At 38.6% G+C, this 18,467-nt stretch overlaps 1 non-coding gene across 1 annotated transcript; it reads left to right on the top strand.

The window, feature by feature from the left end:
* Positions 1–17,080: 17,080 nt before the first annotated feature.
* Positions 17,081–17,188, top strand: LOC112699903 (small nucleolar RNA R71). Its single transcript, XR_003152835.1, has one exon. It is a non-coding gene; the product is annotated as a small nucleolar RNA R71 (small nucleolar RNA).
* The last annotated feature ends 1,279 nt before the right edge of the window (positions 17,189–18,467 follow it).

Genomic DNA, 18,467 nt, shown 5'->3' with positions numbered 1-18,467 from the left:
GAACCTTGGGAAAGGAATGGAGGATTCATGCTAGAGAAGCTTTCTCACAGTGAATTGGATTGGGGTTTGGATGGATATTGTGACATGTAATCCTACCAAATTGTGGTTCATGAAACTGTGTGGTATAATCAGTGATCGAGCATCATCTCTTCTTATGAACATTTAAACCAAGGGATTGGGAATTTGTTTGTTTTTAGAGAGAATTGGTGAGCCAAGGGATTGGGATCCAATCATATAAGATTGCCAAGCAAAATTCAATGAATGCATTGGTTGAGGAAGAGATAAAGATGTTTTGATTCGGAGATCTCAATATCTCCTGAAACCCAATGAATTCCCCCTTTCTGATCTACACTTTCTCTTTACATTCTGCAAATTAAATTCATGCAATCACCCCCATCCCCTTTTAATTTCAGCAAGTTAGCTTCTCGCTCTTTAATTCATGCAATTTAAGATTCCGCAATTCTCATCTAAATCTTGATTCCGCTCAACTAGAACACACTTCTAATCTGAATTGCTCACTCAACCAATCCTTGTGGGATTCGACCTCACTCTATTGTGAGTTTTTACTTGACGATAACCGGTGCACTTGCCGAAAGGAATTTTTGCCGATTGTGCAATTTCCTAAAATCGTAGCTATCAAGTTTATGGCTATCACTTGTAAATATCAGAATGCAAACCATTAGTTTTGAAAGTGTCACAAATCCTCAGAAAAGTGGATAAATGTTGGTTTGGATCTTCAAGTGGCCCTCCTCCATATGAGCAATTGTTTTGAACCAAAGTGATGAGTTATAGCTTCAATTCAAAGTTATTTGCATTGACATTTGGGGTAAGGATGCTGTTACCATAATGTCTAGGATTTGCAAATGTATAAGAAGCCAAAACTCTCCTCTGTGGTTACCCATTGTTGTTGTCCACTCCCTCTTGATTGGCATTGGAAGTGTTCCCTTCCATTTCGTGGTATTCTTTCTCAGATTCTTCTTCTCTAACAATACTTTTCCCTCTTGCTTTTCTTCTTAATCTCCTGAGAGTTCTTTCGTCAGTCTCACAGAAGATAGAGGTCTCTCTTCTTGCCTCTGTCATACAAGCAAAAAGAAACACAAACAAAACCAGAAAAACCAGGAACAATGCACTCTATTGCTAGAGTGAGGAGGTCATGGTTTGCTTAAGCAAATATTCAAACAGTTAGTGTGTTAGTATAAAGAAATGAAGAAAAGTAAAAAAATGCTTAATCTAGACTACCACCTTACTTAATCATTGTCAATCTAATCAATCCCTGGCAACGGCGCCAAAAACTTGATGGTGTGGAAAACGATCCAACACTAAACTCACCGACAAGTGTACCGGGTCGCATCAAGTAGTAATTACTCACATAGAGTGAGGTCAATCCCATAGGGATTGAAGGATTGAGCAATTTTAGTTAGGTGGTTGATATAGTTAAGCAAACAAGTGTTGATTTGAGTGATTTGTTTCCAACAGAAGTTAAATTGCATGAAACTTAAAGGGAGAGGGGTAATTGACTGAAAATTAAAGGGCAAAGAAAGTAAAGAAGCTTAATCTTAAAGTGCAAGTAATATAAATGACAGAAGCTTAGATTGCAAGAAATGTAAATAAATAAAGCTTAGAGTGCAAGAAATGTAAAGTGCTTGAATTATAATGGGCTTTGGGAGCTGGGATTGCAGAAATTAAACAATAGAAAGTATATGACAATCAACAGAGAAGTAAAAGATGAATCAAAATGCAGCAGATCCAATCAAAAGAGAAGAATTGCTTGAAAAGCAATACAGAAAGTGAAATCAGCTCAATTGCAATAAGTAGAAGAGAAGTTGAAGATCTCAGGGGTTGAATGAGACTAGAGAACAAGTCTAGATCTCAATTCCTTCCTTGATCCAATAGAAAACAATTACAGAAGAAAGAAAGATGAAAGCAGTAAATGAAAACTCAGATTCAATTCTCAATTCTTTGAAATTATCTAGAAAGTAAACAAGAGAGATCTCAGATCAAGAATGAAACAGAACTCCTCCAATTCTCAATCCAAGATTCAAAATAAATAGTTGAGAGTGCAGAAGTAAGAACAGAGAGCAAGAGAATTTAATTCCCTTCCCAATCCCCAAACCCAAAGCTCAAATCTCAAATTCAATTCCCAAAAAATGAAAGATCTCCAAAAGATCAAAAGTGAAAAGGAAAAAATGTCAAAAAGCTCCTCTCTAAATTGAACTAACTTCTATTTATACACTTCCTATTTTTGGATTTTAGAATTTGGAATGGGCTTTTTAATTTTATGAAGAATTGAATTTAATTGGAATTTTGGTTGAATTTTTGATGATGGGCCACACTCCCAGTAGAGTGCTCGGTTGGTGACAAGAGCGCCGCATTCCCTTTGCTAACCTTCCAATTTTGTGCGACACAACTCCTTGGGCACTGATGATTGGATTTTTGACGGTATAGAATTTCACAAATGAAATCTCGTCGAAGTATAGTTTCTAAACCAATAATAATCCTTTCATACAAAAAGTTGTTTGTCACGAGTACAAACCCCTAAATTTATAAACCGAGGTATTGAACCTCGGGTCGTTCTCCCTAGGAATTACAATAAAGTGTCTTGTTATTGGTTTTGAGTTATTTTTGGGGTTTTGATAAGAAACATGAAAGATAAATGGCAAGAGAGTAAACTAATGGCTAAAAAGGTCTTGGCAAGGGTTGGTGGTCAAGGATATCTATCCTAATCACTAACCACCATATGAGAATTAGCAAGGATTAATCTCATTAAAGCATCTTCTAACTAGTAGTAAAGGAAAGTTAAATGAGATATATCAATCCTAGTCCATAAGTCCTAACTCTCCACTAATTCAATTAGTGAGAACTAGAGTCAATGGTTCCCAATCATCAATTACTTGGATATTAGCAACTAAAGAAGTCCTAAGTTACCTCTCCAAGCCAAGAGCATAAAATTCTACTCTAAAATCCAACCAAACATTTCATCAAACACTTGGAAGGCATAAAAGGAAAGCATATGAAATCTACAACAAGAATGAAATCTAACAACAATTATTGAAATAAATTAACAACAACAAATCAAATGAACACAATTATTATGAATTACCTTGAATTGAATTGAAAGAAAGTAGAAGGGACAAAAGTAGATCTACAACAAAGTATAAGAACAACATAAAGGAAATTACAACAAAAGAATTGAAGAAGATGAATGTAACGACAAGGAATTGAGAGGTTGAAGTAGAAGAATGAATGAATGAAAACCTAGATCTAAGAACTAAGCCTAATCCTAATCCTAATCCTAGAGAGAAGTGAGAGCTTCTCTCTCTAAAACTAACTCTAAACTGATCCTAATGAGTGTGAATGAATGGAATCCCCTTTGCTCTTCAATCCTTGGCTTTAAATAGCATCTTTGGCACCAAAGTTGGTTGGGATTGGGCCCCACAACTCCTGAGAATTTGTTGGGTGCAAATTCACTTAAAATCAAGTATCAGCATCGACGCGTACGCGCACAGCACGCGTACGCGTCCATGGGCCATTTCGCAACGTACGTGTAAGCGCCTGGTGCGCGCGCGCGTCTATGGGCGAGTTCAACTCTTTGGCTTTTCATGATTTCTCCACTTTGCATGCTTTCCTCTTCTCTCCTTTGATCCATTCCTAGCATTTTCAATTTGAAATCACTAACAAACACATCAAGGCATCTAGTGGAATCAAAGGGATATTAAAATCATCAAGTTAAAGGCCTGACGTTAGGATTTTTGCTAGTAAAGAATTTTATAAAAATAGTCGCGTTGTAGATATAGATTCTAAACCAACAGAAATTCCTTCGTGCAAACGTTTTCGTTGTCACAAGTAACAAACCCTTTTAAAATTGATAACCGAGTATTTAAACCTCGGGTCGTCTTCTCAAGGAATTGCAGGGAGGTATGTTCTTATAATTGGTTATGAAGATTGTAAATCGGGGTTTTGAAGTTTAGGCAATGGGCACAGGTATATTTAAATGACAAGTAAAATAAATTAACAATAATAAAATCTCTTGGCAAGATATAAGAACTGGATGTCCTATCCTAGTTATCCTTATCAATTGTGATGAGAATTGGATTTCTCTCCCACTTTGTTAACCTCTAACTATGAAGGTAAGTTAAGTGGATGAATTAATTCGAATCCTCAAGTCCAGTCTTTCCTTGGGAAAAGTTAGAGTTATTGGATCTCGAATCAATTCTTGAAGAATTTCAATTTTCAAACAACAATGAGTGTGATAACTCAAGAGTCACCAATTAATCAACCAAGGCCAAAAGGGTAAATATCTAAATTAAATTAAAAGCATTCATGTAAATAAAGTAATCAAACTATGTCTAAATACAAATTCAAGTCATAACATGGAAAGGTTCATAAGCCAATTGGGCAACATAAATCAAATACAAATAAAAGTAGAAAATAAATATTGAAGGAATATAGAACCTGGAATGAAGATGAATTGAACTAAACTAATAGAAATCCTAAAATCCTAAATCCTAAGAGAGAGGAGAGAACCTCTCTCTCTAAAAATTACATCTAATTCTAAAATCGTGAATTATGAGAGCATGATGATGAATGGATGCATTCTCCCACTTTATAGCCTCTAATCTGTGTTTTCTGGGTCAAAAACTGGGTCAAAAATAGCCCAAAAATCGCCCCCTGCTTATTCTGGTATGTTCAGGTCGCGGGCAAGTGATGCGGAGGCGTCGCCCACGCGGCCGCGCAAATTGAAGTTCGCAGATGCGACGCGTCCACGTGGATCACGCATTCGCGTCACCTAGCGTCAGGGCAACTATGGCATATTATATATCAAATCAAAGCCCCGGATGTTAGCTTTCCAACGCAACTAGAACCGCATCGTTTGGACCTGTGTAGCTAAAGTTATAGCCGTTTGAGTGTGAAGAGGTCAGGCTGGACAGCTTAGCAGTTTCTCCGACTTCTTGTATTCCTTCCATTTTTGCATTCTTCCTTTCCATCCTCTGAGCCATTCCTGCCCTATAATATCTGAAAACACTTAACACACATATCAATGGATCTAATGGTAATAAGAGAGAATTAAACATAGGGAACTTAAGGCCAAAGAAGCATGTTTTCAATCAAAGCACATAGTTAGGAAGGCAAATGTAAAACCATGCAAATAGTATGAATAAGTGGGTAAAGAGTTGATAAAATCCACTCAATTAAGCACAAGATAAACCATAAAATAGTGGTTTATCAACCTCCCCACACTTAAACAATAGCATGTCCTCATGCTAAGCTCAAGAGAAACTATAAAGATGAAGAGGAATGATAGGATGTATGAAATGCAACCTATCTATATGAATGCAACTACATGCAAAAATGTTTCTACCTACTTGGTTAAAAATAAATAAGTTCTCCAAGACAAACATAAAGTAGATTTCACTAATTCAAATCATATAAAATAAAGACAAGTAAACTTGTAAGAAGATAGCTCATGAAAGCAGGGAACATAGAATTAAGCACTGAATCCTTACTGGTAGTATATATCACTCTAGTCTCTCAAGTGTATAGGGTACTTCACTCTAATCTTCTCTAATCATGCTTTCTAAACTTTGTTCTTCAGCTAACCAGTCAACAAATATTTAGTATACCAATGCAAACATCATGAGGTCTTTCCAAGGTTGTAATGGGGCCAAGGCAGGGGTGAAGATATATGTATGGCTAAGTGAGCTATACATTGAATCATTGAATAGCCTAAGCTCTCACATAAACACACACACACTCTATATAACTCTAAATTCATACCTAACCACCCATAATTTTCCCACTTTTTATCACATACTCATGTACCAATTTTATTTTGATTTTACTTCCATGTGCATTGATTTCTCTACTAAACTTATTATTGGGGTAATTTTGTCCCCTTATTCATAATTTTTTTTTTGAATCATAAAAGCAAACATAACTTATCAATGCACATGGATTTTCCATTATTTTTTTCTATTTTGGTTTTTTCATGAGTAGGTTCCCAATATTCAAATAAATTAGAAACATGATGCATTCCCTTATTAACCCATGTTCCCACAGTTTCCCCACACTTAAATTATACACAATATCTATCTTAAGCTAACCAAGGATTCAACTTGGGATTTTTATTTTGTTTTTCTGCTTAAGGCTAGTAATGTGGTTATGAAATAGAAGGGGGTTAAAAAGTTCAATGTGGCTAACAAGGGTTATGTAAAAGGTAGGCTTATTGGGATAAGTGAGCTAATAACAAATAATAGCCTCAATCATATGCAAGCATGTAAATACACTAAATAATGGATATATAGAATGGAACAAAGCAGAGATTGCAATTATAGAGAAGGAAACACACAAGAATAAAAATTTATGGTTAAATAATGTAACCATATAAATAAGCTCAAAATCTCACAGGTTGTGTGTTCTTTGACTCAAAAACTATGTTCCAAATACAACTTCAAACAAGTGTAACAAAAAATTTTATTCAAATTAGTGAAATGCTATAAAAAGTTTCTTGCAAAAGAAATTATTACTTTAACCAAGTGGTAAAATATGCAAAAATCAAACAAATATGCAAATGTAACAATGAACTATCAAATAAAATAAAACATTGATGTTGAAATAGGAAATAACTAACCCATGGAGATCGGTATCGACCTCCCCACACTTAAAGATTGCACCGTCCTCGGTGCATGCTAAGATGTGCAGGTGGACGGATTGTTCCAACTGATGCTTTTCTCCAAAGATTGTGCAGATGGACATGTCTTCTCTCCCCATGTAAACATCCTCCGCTTCCCTTCCGGGTGGCCATCCTGAAAGAAAATAGGGAAGAAAAGTAACCCAGAAATAAAGATAAGAAAATAAATGAAGTATGGTTGGGTTAATGCCAAATGATAAGGGTCTCATTTACATGGAAGCTTCAACATGTACGTAAGAAAATAATAGAAGCCATGGCAGGCCAGTAGGACAAAATGTACAACAATGGGGAAGAGAGTGGGTAATGAAAGACAATGTAAGTTCATGCCAATGCAAAAGGAATATAGGTATAAAAGATTGACATGGACAGAAAATTAACATTACCCAACATTGTAAAACAAGTCACTAAGCATCAAAATGACACCAGAAAAGATGCATCAGTTAAATAAGAAAATCAACGCCAAAAAAAAAATTTAGAAAAGAAAAGAAAAATATGCACTAAATTAAAATGCAATGAATGAAATATGAAAATAAATTAAGTAAAATAAAATGAAAGATAAGAAGAATGAGAAGGGAAAGAAGTGAGTAAGAAAGGAGGGAGGGAAAAATTAGGATTGGGGAAGAAAAGATAAGATATTTGGCAAATTAGGATAAGTTGTGTGGCGCAAGCGACACGGACGCGTGGGGCACGCGGTCGCGTGACTTGCGCTTTAAGTTAATCGACACGGTCGCGTCGGTCACACGGTCGCGTGACACATGTTATGCTTCTGGCGCGAGTGCAGCCTCGCGCCTGCACAACTCTCTGTTCGAATTATTTTATTTGCCAAATTTGGGGTGACGCGATCGCGTGAGTGGGCTTTAGAATGGAATGACACGGACGCGTGAGCCATGCGTCCGCGTGGGTAGAAGTGTGCGTTCAGCACCAATCTAGCACCACTCTCGCACAATAATTCGTTGTGCACCCTTTTTACGTCGAAAATCAGGGCACGCGGCCGCGTGGGTCACGCGGGGCGCGTAGGAGGCCATTATTCCCATGTGACACGGACGCGTCGGCGATGCGGTCGCGTGGGTCGATTTTTGCCAATGGCACGCCTCCAGCCACGCTCCAGCGTGACTCTCTGTTCATTTTTATTTTCTCCCCTCCCCTTGCGATGCGGACTCGTCGCTGATGCGGTCGCATCGCGTGGCATTTTTTAATTAAAAGTATGCAAATGCAGATGCACGAAATGTGCTGATAAAGAGAAGAGTTATTGAATAGAAAAACTAAAAATAAGGAAAAGAACGATCATATCATGGTGGGTCGTCTCCCACCTAGCACTTTTAGTTAAAGTCCTTAAGTTGGACATTTGGTGAGCTCCCTGTTATAGTGGCTTGTGTTTGAACTCATCCAGGAATCTCCACCAATGTTTGTATCTCCAGTAACCTCCGGGGTCCCAAACTAAGCATGTAAAGCCCTTAAGAAGCTTCAAACAGATTCTTAGGCTCCCGGGGTAACAAGTGTCAGAGCAGATTCCAGGATCCCAAATCTTGCTTTTACACCCATCTTTATCGGGATCTGTATTTTTCCAACTGGGTGATAAGTAATTTGAATTCTCATAGCAGCTACCAAACAACTTCCTAGACCCATTCAGTTGAGCTTTACACCAACCTTTACGTTTAAACTTAAAGCTTCCAACCATGAGGAACCTTGCAGGACAATTCTTACCACTGGCCATCTTCCTTTTACTCTTAATGTTACAAAGAGCTCTAAGTTGACCATCCGTCTCCAGTAGCCCATATTCAAGTGGAATTAGAAAGCTAAGGGATATGAATTTTACCCACTTGAATGTTGTGAAGGATGATGGCAACTTAGGGGGAGGTATTTTTAATGAAATTGCAAGCTCCACTCCCTTGTGCTCTTCTTTGATAATTACCACCTCTTTGTAAGTTTCTTCAATTTCAACCTCTTCTTCTTGGTAGCTTTCTTCCAATTCAATCTCTTCTTTATTGCGCACCAAGGGCATGGGAGGTTGTGCTTCTTCTTCTTGAATCTCCATCTCTTGATCAACCTCTTCTAAGTCTTCAACTGTGATATACCTTGGAGGTTGTACACCCTCCTCAGCATCAATTTCGAACGTCTTGGAAGGGGGTTCTATGACTGGACTTTCCCATGGAGGTTCTGCATCTCCTAAGTCTTCAACCACTTCTTCTTCTTTAATAATTCTGGCTTCCTCCACTTGTTCCATGGAGTTTCTAGTATCTCCTTCATGTTACGTTCTTCATTAGATTGTCCACATGAATCCATGGGAATTCCTTGAGTGTTCAAACGTCGGGAAGCTAATTGATTTATCGCTTGCTCCAATTGATGAAGGGTTGCCTGAAATCGATCCACTGTTTCCTTGAAATGATCATTTGTCTCTTGATGCGCTCGGCTGTCATAAATAGGATCATAGTGCTCTTGGATTGATGGATATGGAGATGGTGAATATTGAAGTGGTGGTTCTTGTGAGTAATTGGGTTGGTATTGGGGTGGTTCTACATATGGTTCATATGGCTCATAAGGTGGTTGGTATGGTGGTTGAGGGTTAGGGTCATATGGAGGTGAATGGCGGAAAGGGACTTGTGAGTATGGTGGTCCAAAGTCATGTTGAGGAGAGGGTTCATAGGCATATGGTGGTGGTTGTTGATAGTCCATTGGAGGTGGTTGTTGCCATGAGGGTTGATCAAATCCTTGTGGCTCCTCCCATCTTTGATTGTTCCAACCTTGATGCCTATTCTCATTGTAATTTCTTCTTCCTGCAACATAATTGTAACCAGACTCATAGCCAAAGGGGTGAGAGTTCATACTAGTGAAAGAAAATAAAAACAAAAACTAACAAAAAGAAAATATTTTGAAAAAGAGATGATTTTAAAAAAAATTGAATTTTGAAAAATAAGATAAGATAAGATAAAAATTTTAAAATAAAATTCTGAAATTTTTTTTAAATATTTACAATAACCAATAATAAGGCACACGTTTGCAATTCCCCGGCAACAGCGCCATTTTGACGTTAGGATTTTTGCTAGTAAAGAATTTTATAAAAAATAGTCGCGTTATAGATATAGATTCTAAACTAACAGAAATCCCTTCGTGCAAACGTTTTGGTTGTCACAAGTAACAAACACCTTTAAAATTGATAACCGAGTATTTAAACCTCGGGTCGTCTTCTCAAGGAATTGCAAGGAGGTATGTTCTTATTATTGGTTTTGAAGATTGTAAATCGGGGTTTTGAAGTTTGGGCAATGGGCACAGGTATATTTAAATGACAAGTAAAATAAATTAACAATAATAAAATCTCTTGGCAAGGTATAAAAACTGGAAGTCCTATCCTAGTTATCCTTATCAATTGTGATGAGAATTAGATTTTTCTCCCACTTTGTTAACCTCTAACTATGAAGGTAAGTTAAGTGGATGAATTAATTCGAATCCTCAAGTCTCAGTCATTCCTTGGGAAAAGTTAGAGTTATTGGATCTCGAATCAATTCTTGAAGAATTCCAATTTTCAATCAACAATGAGTTTGATAACTCAAGAGTCACCAATTAATCAACCAAAGCCAAAAGAGAAAATATCTAAATTAAATTAAAAGCATTCATGTAAATAAAGCAATCAAACTACGTCTAAATATAAATTCAAGTCATAACATGGAAAGGTTCATAAGCCAATTGGGCAACATAAATCAAATACAAATAAAAGTATTAGAGTAAATTAAAAGTAGAAAATAAATATTGAAGGAATATAGAACCTGGAATGAAGATGAATTGAACTAAACTAATAGAAATCCTAAAATCCTAAATCCTAAAAGAGAGGAGAGAACCTCTCTCTCTAAAAACTACATCTAATCCTAAAATCGTGAATTATGAGAGCATGATGATAAATGGATGCATTCCCTCACTTTATAGCCTCTAATCTGTGTTTTTCGGGCTGAAAACTGGGTCAAAAATAGCCCAGAAATCGCCTCCAGCGTATTCTGGTATGTTCAGGTCACGGGCAAGTGACGCGGAGGCGTCGCCCACGCGGCCACGCGGATTGAAGTTCGCAGATGCGATGCGTCCGTGTGGATCAAGCGTTCGCGTAGCCTAGCATCAAAGAAACTATGGTATATTATATATCAAATCGAAGCTCCGGACGTTAACTTTCCAACGCAACTGAAACCGTGTCATTTGAACCTCTGTGGCTAAAGTTATAGCCGTTTGAGTGCATAGAGGTCAGGCTGGACAACTTAGCAGTTTCTCCAACTTCTTGTGTTCCTTCTATTTTGGCATTCTTCCTTTCCATCCTCTTAGCCATTTCTGTCCTATAATATCTGAAAACACTTAACACACATATCAATGCATCTAATGGTAATAAGAGAGGATTAAACATAGGGAACTTAAGGCCAAAGAAGCATGTTTTCAATCAAAGCACATAGTTAGGAAGGCAAATGTAAAACCATGCGAATAGTATGAATAAGTGGGTAAAGAGTTGATAAAATCCACTTAATCAAGCACAAGATAAACCATAAAATAGTGGTTTATCAAGGCCTAAAAAGCATGTTTTCACATCTAAGCTCAAATAAGGAGACAATCACAAAATCATGCTAATTCATTGAATAAATGTGGGTAAAAGGTGTTAAAATCTCCTAAAATCAATACAAGATAAACCCTACAAATGGGGTTTATCAGGCACGCATCAGGCAATGCTCGGTGAGTGGGGAGAGCACCGCATCCAAATTGCCTTGTTGGTGTGTCAAATTTGGGCTCTCCAAGCCTTGGCCGTGCTTTTTGTTGCGCGCAACAAGCCTTGTGACACACTCCCTAGCGCTCGGTTCTCCACAAGAGCGCAGCTTCCTTGCTTGAGGAATGAGGTTCCCGGTTCGAGACTTACTGGGTGCATTTTGGAAAAAATCCTTGAAGAGTAGCACTCCTTTGGGACTTCCATGTCTTGGGTTCGAAACTTGTTGAGTGCATTTTGGCCAATTTTGGCTTATTTTCCTTTGTGAGTAGCGCCCTTTTCTCCCCTTTGGTCATGGGATTGATCCTTGTGGCCTTGGTAGCGCGAAATTGTGATCAATACTTTTCACAACTCAAATAATCCCTGGTAATGAATCCAAAAACTTGGTGTTCAATACCATGGCATAAACACAACTTCGCACAACAAACCAGCAAGTGTACTGGGTCGTCCAAGTAATAAACCTTACGCGAGTAAGGGTCGATCCCACAGAGATTGTTGGTATGAAGCAAGCTATGGTCACCTTGTAAATCTTAGTCAGGCAAACTCAAATGGATATGGGTGATATACGAATAAAACATAAAGATAAAGATAGAGATACTTATGCAATTCATTGGTGGGAATTTCAGATAAGCGTATGCAGATGCTGTGTTCCTTCCGTCCCTCTGCTTTCCTACTGTCTTCATCCAATCCTTCCTACTCCTTTCCATGGCAAGCTTATGCAAGGGTTTCACCGTTGTCAGTGGCTACCTCCCATCCTCTCAGTGGAAATGTTCAACGCACCCTGTCACGGCACGGCTATCCATCTGTCGGTTCTCAATCAGGCCGGAATAGAATCCAGTGATTCTTTTGCGTCTGTCACTAACGCCCCGCCCTCAGGAGTTTGAAGCACGTCACAGTCATTCAATCATTGAATCCTACTCAGAATACCACAGACAAGGTTAAACCTTCCGGATTCTCCTGAATGCCGCCATCAGTTCTAGCCTATACCACGAAGACTCTGATCTCACGGAATGGCTGGCTCGGTTGTCAGGCGATCAACCATGCATCGTGTATCAGGAATCCAAGAGATATTCACCCAATCGAAGGTAGAACGGAGGTGGTTGTCAATCACACGTTCATAGGTGAGAATGATGATGAGTGTCACGGATCATCACATTCATCAAGTTGAAGAACAAGTGATATCTTAGAACAAGAACAAGCGGAATTGAATAAAAGAACAATAGTAATTGCATTAATACTTGAGGTACAGCAGAGCTCCACACCTTAATCTATGGTGTGTAGAAACTCCACCGTTGAAAATACATAAGAACAAGGTCTAGGCATGGCCATGAGGCCAGCCTCCCAATGATCAAAAGATCTAAAGATCAAAAGATTCCAAAGATCAGAAGATGAAAATACAATAGTAAAAGGTCCTACTTATAGAAAACTAGTAGCCTAAGGTTTACAGAGATGAGTAAATGACATAAAAATCCACTTTCGGGCCCACTTGGTGTGTGCTTGGGCTGAGCAATGAAGCATTTTCGTGTAGAGACTCTTCTTGGAGTTAAACGCCAGCTTTGGTGCCAGTTTGGGCGTTTAACTCCCATTCTTGTGCCAGTTCCGGCGTTTAACGCTGGGAATTCTGAAGGTAACTTTGAACGCCAGTTTGGGCCATCAAATCTTGGGCAAAGTATGGACTATCATATATTGCTGGAAAGCCCAGGATGTTTACTTTCAAACGCCGTTGAGAGCGCGCCAATTGGGCTTCTGTAGCTCCAGAAAATCCACTTCGAGTGCAGGGAGGTCAGAATCCAACAGCATCTGCAGTCCTTTTTAGTCTCTGAATCAGATTTTTGCTCAGGTCCCTCAATTTCAGCCAGAAAATACCTGAAATCACAGAAAAACACACAAACTCATTGTAAAGTCCAGAAAAGTGATTTTTAACTAAAAACTAATAAAAATATACTAAAAACTAACTAGATCAGACTAAAAACATACTAAAAACAATGCCAAAAAGCGTACAAATTATCCGCTCATCACAACACGAAACTTAAATTGTTGCTTGTCCTCAAGCAACTGAAAATCAAATAAGATAAAAAGAAGAGAATATGCAATGAATTCCAAAAACATCTATGAAGATCAGTTTTAATTAGATGAGCGGGGCTTTTAGCTTTTTGCCTCTAAATAGTTTTGGCATCTCACTCTATCCTTTGAAATTCAGAATGATTGGCTTCTTTAGGAACTCAGAGTCCAGATAGTGTTATTGATTCTCCTAGTTAAGTATGATGATTCTTGAACACAGCTACCTATTGAGTCTTGGTTGTGGCCCAAAGCATTTTGTCTTCCAGTATTACCACCAGATACATACATGCCACAGATACATAATTGGGTGAACCTTTTCAGATTGTGACTCAGCTTTGCTAGAGTCCCCAATTAGAGGTGTCCAGGGTTCTTAAGCACATTCTTTTGCCTTGGATCCCAACTTTATTTCTTTCTTTTTCTTTCTTTTTCTCTTTCTTTTTCCCTCTTTTTTTTGTTTTTTTTTAATCACTACTTTTTCTTGCTTCAAGAATCATTTTAATGATTTTTCAGATCCTCAGTAACATGTCTCCTTTTTCATCATTCTTTCAAGAGCCAACATTCATGAACCACAAATTCAAAAGACATATGCATTGTTTAAGCATACATTCAGAAAACAAAAGTATTGCCACCACATCAAAATAATTAAACTGTTATAAAATTCAAAATTCATGTAATTCTTTTCTTTTTCAATTAAGAACAATTTTTCATTCAAGAAAGGTGATGGATTCATAGGACATTCATAACTTTAAGGCATAGACACTAAGACACTAATGATCACAAGACACAAACATAGATAAACATAAGCACTAAAATTCGAAAAACAGGAAAATAAAGAACAAGGAAATCAAAGAACGGGTCCACCTTAGTGATGGCGGCTTGTTCTTCCTCTTGAAGATCCTATGGAGTGCTTGAGCTCCTCAATGTCTCTTCCTTGCCTTTGTTGCTCCTCTCTCATGATTTTTTGATCTTCTCTAATTTCATGGAGGAGAATGGAATGTTCTTGGTGTTCCACCCTTAGTTGTCCCATGATGGAACTCAATTCTCCTAAAGTGCATCCCTTGAGGAATCTCAGGGATCTCATGATGAGTGGGGTCTCTTGTTTGCTCCATCCTCTTCTTAGTGATGGGCTTGTCCTCATCAATAGGGATGTCATAAATGGTTATGGAAAAACAAAAAGCAATGCTTTTACCACACCAAACTTAAAAGGTTTGCTCGTCCTCGAGCAAAAGAAGAAAGAAGAGAGTAGAAGAAGAAGAAATAGAGGAGATGGAGGGGGTCATGGTTCGGTCATGTATGGGTGGGTTTGGGAGGGAAAGTGGTTTGAATTTGAATGGTGAGGTAGGTGGGGTTTTATGAAGGATGGATGTGAGTGGTGAAGAGAAAGATGGGATTTGATAGGTGAAGGGTTTTTTGGGGAAGAGGTGTTGAGGTGATTGGTGAATGGGTGAAGAAGAGAGAGTGTGGTGGGGTAGGTGGGGATCCTGTGGGGTCCACAGATCCTGAGGTGTCAAGGAAAAGTCATCCCTGCACCAAATGGCGAGCAAAATAGCTCTTTGTGCCAATTCTGGCGTTAAACGCCAAGCACTTGCCCTTTTCTGGCGTTTAACGCCAGTCTGGTGCCCCTTTCTGGCGTTAAACGCCCAGAATGGTGCCAGACTGGGCGTTAAACGCCCATCTGCTAGCCTTACTGGCGTTTAAACGCCAGCAGGTTCTTCTTCCAGGGTGTGCTGTTTTTCTTTCTGTTTTTCATTCTGTTTTTGCTTTTTCTATTGATTTTGTGACTTCTCATGATCATCAACCTACAGAAAACATAAAATAACAAAGGGAAATAGATAAAATATAACATTGGGTTGCCTCCCAACAAGCGCTTCTTTAATGTTAGTAGCTTGACAGAGGGCTCTCATGGAGCCTCAGAGATGCTCAGAGCAATGTTGGAACCTCCCAACATCAAACTTAGAGTTTGAATGTGGTGGTTCAACACCAAACTTAGAATTTGGTTGTGGCCTCCCAACACCAAACTTAGAGTTTGACTGTGGGGGCTCTGTTTGGCTCTGTTTTGAGAGAAGCTCTTCATGCTTCCTTCCCATGGTGACAGAGGGATATCCTTGAGCCTTAAACACAAAGGATTCTTCATTCACTTGAATGATCAATTCTCCTCTATCAACATCAATCACAGCCCTTGCTGTGGCTAGGAAGGGTCTACCAAGGATGATGGATTCATCCATGCACTTCCCAGTCTCTAGGACTATGAAATCAGCAGGGATGTAATGGTCTTCAATCTTTACCAGAACATCCTCTACAAGTCCATAAGCTTGTTTTCTTGAGTTGTCTGCCATCTCTAGTGAGATTTTTGCAGCTTGCACCTCAAAGATCCCTAGCTTCTCCATTACAGAGAGAGGCATGAGGTTAACACTTGACCCTAGGTCACACAAGGCCTTCTTGAAGGTCATGGTGCCTATGGTACAAGGTATTGAAAACTTCCCAGGATCTTGTCTCTTTTGAGGTAATTTCTGCCTAGATAAGTCATCCAGTTCTTTGGTGAGCAAAGGGGGTTCATCATCCCAAGTCTCATTTCCAAATAACCTGTCATTTAGCTTCATGATTGCTCCAAGGTATTTAGCAACTTGCTCTTCAGTGACATACTCATCCTCTTCAGAGGAAGAATACTCATCAGAGCTCATGAATGGCAGAAGTAAATCCAATGGAATCTCTATGGTCTCAGTGGGAGCCTCAGATTCCCATGGTTCCTCATTGGGGAACTCATTGGAGGTCAGTGGACGTCCATTGAGGTCTTCCTCAGTGGCGTTCACTGCTTCTTCCTCCTCTCCAAATTCGGCCTTGTTGATGGCTTTGCACTCTCCTTTTGGATTTTCTTCTGTATTGCTTGGAAGAGTGCTAGGAGGGAGTTCAGTAATTTTCTTGCTCAGCTGACCCACCTGTGCCTCCAAGTTTCTAATGGAGGATCTTGTTTCAGTCATGAAACTTTGAGTGGTTTTGATTAGATCAGAGACCATGGTTGCTAAGTCAGAGGTATTCTGCTTAGAACTCTCTGTCTGTTGCTGAGAAGATGATGGAAAAGGCTTGCCATTGCCAAACCTATTTCTTCCACCATTATTATTGTTATTGAAACCTTGTTGAGGTCTCTGTTGATCCTTCCATGAGAAATTTGGATGATTTCTCCATGAAGGATTATAGGTGTTTCCATAGGGTTCTCCTATGTAATTCACCTCTTCCATAGAAGGGTTCTCAGGATCATAAGCTTCTTCTTCAGATGAAGCTTCCTTAGTACTGCCTGGTGCATTTTGCATTCCAGACAGACTTTGAGAAATCATATTGACTTGCTGAGTCAATATTTTGTTCTGAGCCAGTATGGCATTCAGAGTGTCAATCTCAAGAACTCCTTTCTTCTGATTTGTCCCATTGTTCACAGGATTCCTTTCAGAAGTGTACATGAATTGGTTATTTGCAACCATTTCAATCAGCTCTTAAGCTTCTGTAGGCGTCTTCTTCAGATGAAGAGATCCTCCAGCAGAGCTATCCAAGGACATCTTGGATAGTTCAGAGAGACCATCATAGAAAATTCCTATAATGCTCCATTCAGAAAGCATATCAGAGGGACACTTTCTGATTAATTGTTTGTATCTTTCCCAAGCTTCATAGAGGGATTCTCCTTCCTTCTGTCTGAAGGTTTGGACTTCCATTCTAAGCTTACTCAATTTTTGAGGTGGAAAGAACTTTGCCAAGAAGGCATTGACTAGCTTTTCCCAAGAGTTCAGGCTTTCTTTAGGTTGTGAGTCCAACCATGTCCTAGCTCTGTCTCTCAATGCAAAAGGGAATAGCATAAGTCTGTAGACCTCAGGGTTAACACCATTAGTCTTGACAGTGTCACAGATTTGCAAGAACTCAGCTAAGAACTGATGAGGATCTTCCAATGGAAGTCCATGAAACTTGCAATTCTGTTGCATTAGAGAAACTAATTGAGGCTTAAGCTCAAAGTTGTTTGCTCCAATGGCAGGGATAGAGATGCTTCTCCCATAGAAGTCGGGAGTAGGTGCAGTAAAGTCACCCAGCACCTTCCTTGCATTGTTGGCATTGTTGTTGTTTTCGGCTGCCATGGGTTCTTCTTCTTTGAAGATTTCTGTTAGGTCCTCTACAGAGAGTTGTGCCTTGGCTTCTCTTAGCTTTCTCTTCAAGGTCCTTTCAGGTTCAGGATCAGCCTCAACAAGAATGCTTTTGTCCTTGCTCCTGCTCATAAGAAAGAGAAAAGAACAAGAAAACGTGGAATCTTCTATGTCACAAGATAGAGATTCCTTGATGTGTCAGAGGAAAAGGAAAATGGAAGACAGAGGTAGAAAATTCGAACTTATCAAGAAAGATGGAGTTCGAATTGTGATTTAAGGAATAGTGTTAGTCCATAAATAGAAGGATGTGAGAAGAAGGGAAGTAATTTTCGGAAATTAAGTGGAAGATTTTGAAAACATTTTGAAAAACTCTTAATGATTTTCGAAAACCATGATTGAGAAGGAAGTAAAGTGATTTTTGAAAAAGATTTTGAAATTAGAAATCAAGAAGATTTGATTGAAAACTATTTTGAGAAAGATGTGGTTAAGAAGATATGATTAGTTTTAAAAAGATGTGATTGAGAAGATATGATTTGAAAAACATTTTTTTAAAAAAAAAGATTTGATTTTGAAAATTAATGACTTGGCTATCAAGAAAAGATATGATTCAAACATTAAACCTTTCTCAACAGAAAAGGCAACATGCTTGAAATGTTGAATCAAATCATTAATTGATAGCAAGTATCCTTGAAAATGGAAAGAAATTGATTTTGAAAAAGATTTGATTGAAAAGATATGATTTGAAAAAGATTTGATTTTGAAAAACTTTGAAAACTTGGAAAAAAAATTGATTTGAAAACAAAATCTTCCCTCTTATGCCATCCTGGTGTTAAACGCCCAGAATGGTGCACATTCTGGCGTTTAACGC

Source organism: Arachis hypogaea, chromosome 6 (genome assembly GCF_003086295.3).
Source record: "Arachis hypogaea cultivar Tifrunner chromosome 6, arahy.Tifrunner.gnm2.J5K5, whole genome shotgun sequence".
NCBI classification, from domain to species: Eukaryota; Viridiplantae; Streptophyta; class Magnoliopsida; order Fabales; family Fabaceae; genus Arachis; species Arachis hypogaea.
This window is presented reverse-complemented; position numbering and strand designations above follow the sequence as displayed.